Here is a 1,661-nt window from a genome sequence, read left to right on the forward strand (position 1 = left end):
AACAACGGCTTGCATTTTCATCACACTTAACATTTTGAAACGCAAAACAAAGAAAATATGAAACAATATATTTATTCATTTAATATATCTTTTTATACACACACAATACACCACTTTTACTACAGATATTTTAAGACTAGTTATATTTTTGTGCATCATCAGAAGAGTCAGGTACATCGGAGGCTGAGGATTGCGGCTGGTCGTACGAGGAGGAATGGCTGCTGAGCGGCAGGTCGCCGCCCAACTTGGTGGCGGGGCTGAGCGCGCCCGAGCTGCTGCATCTCGCGCTCGGGGACCTCGTCTCCGGCTTGCTGCAGCGCGGCAAGTTCACGGTGAGTCTAGACGTCTGCCTCTGCTGTGTCTTAAAATAATCTTTGACTTATTTAACGTGTTTTACCGTGATAATGGCGACTAGCTTTATCGTCAGTAGTCTGACCTAGTTTAATTAATCAAAATTACTTGGTGTCACAAAAAAATGGGCGCAATTGTTAATATTTCTTTTGGAATAACTTAAGAACTCGTATGATAATATAAAAAGTCACTGGTTGTCAAAACTTGTACAAAACATAATGTCTAGATTCTCCAAGAGCTGTGTACATACCTGGGCAGTAGCGGGGAGGGCGCGCTGTTCGCGCTGCACCGGCTGGCGCGCGCCGCTCGCTCTAGAAGCAGCGAGAGAGCTGCCAAGTGAGTATACCTTTACAGATGGCAGCTCATACGATGGTTATTTCAAGGAGTGTCCAAAATAAATAATAAGAGAACTAATGAAAGACAATGTTCTGGCATTTCAAGGTTACTTCAAGGCTATGATTGTGGCCGCTGGCTTGAACGCCGTTCAACAAGGAATCTTATTACTACTATTACTTACTTACTTACTTATTATTACTTATTACTTACTCTTACTAATATTATAAATGCGAATTTTTAGATGGATGGATGGATGGATGTTTGTTTGAGGTATCTCCGGAACGGCTGTATGGTTTTTTGTTGAAATTTGGCATAGATGTACATAGCCTGGAAGAACACATAGACTACTATTTTTTTAATTGAGCGCAGACGGTATCGCGTGCAACAGCTAGTAGTAATATAAAAATTAAGTGAAAAACAAAGTCCGTTGAATTGTATACATCATAAAGGTTTAGAGACATTTGTGTTTGTATATACTATAGGGTGGGTACAAATTGCTGTAATAACATTAATAATACAAACATCTCCGGACCCGGTGCCGGACACTCGACACCGGACATCGGACAGATTGTACGATTTATTTGTCACGCACGCGTTGTAATAACGGACACAACTAAACCTTTGTTGGACATTGTTGTAATTTCATTTCCGGAATGGACGAACTCTGTGTGGGGTACTAATTGAGATTTACTAACCTAATTTTCCATGTAAACTAATGACTACCAAACTTAATTAAGCCTGTAACTAGTTATTTTCTTTATTACGATACGACCTAATACTATTCGCGTTTCGTAGACTTTTAAGCATAGTGTTTAAATAAACATAATACTAAATTAACTATGAATGAATGAAGTAATATTTGCAGTAATTGGAAGTTACCGGAGTCAGTGGATGAAGCAAGACAGTCAGTGCAGCGCTACCGGAGGCGGCCACCAGACGATGTGTCCGGGGATGAGGCGACCCCGCAGCCCCCG

General features: G+C 40.9%; 1 long non-coding RNA gene across 2 annotated transcripts; it reads left to right on the forward strand.

The window, feature by feature from the left end:
- The first annotated feature begins 109 nt into the window (after nucleotides 1-109).
- On the forward strand, nucleotides 110-1,623 carry LOC106128199 (uncharacterized). 2 transcript variants are annotated; one of them, XR_001228430.1, is made up of 3 exons: nucleotides 110-332; nucleotides 578-687; nucleotides 1,553-1,623. It is a non-coding gene; the product is annotated as an uncharacterized LOC106128199 (long non-coding RNA). The 2 variants fall into 2 exon arrangements; XR_001228431.1 differs by having other exon boundaries at nucleotides 1,541-1,563.
- The last annotated feature ends 38 nt before the right edge of the window (nucleotides 1,624-1,661 follow it).

This window comes from Papilio xuthus, unplaced genomic scaffold (assembly GCF_000836235.2).
Source record: "Papilio xuthus unplaced genomic scaffold, Pxut_1.1 DF828808.1, whole genome shotgun sequence".
In the NCBI taxonomy this organism is placed as follows: Eukaryota; Metazoa; Arthropoda; class Insecta; order Lepidoptera; family Papilionidae; genus Papilio; species Papilio xuthus.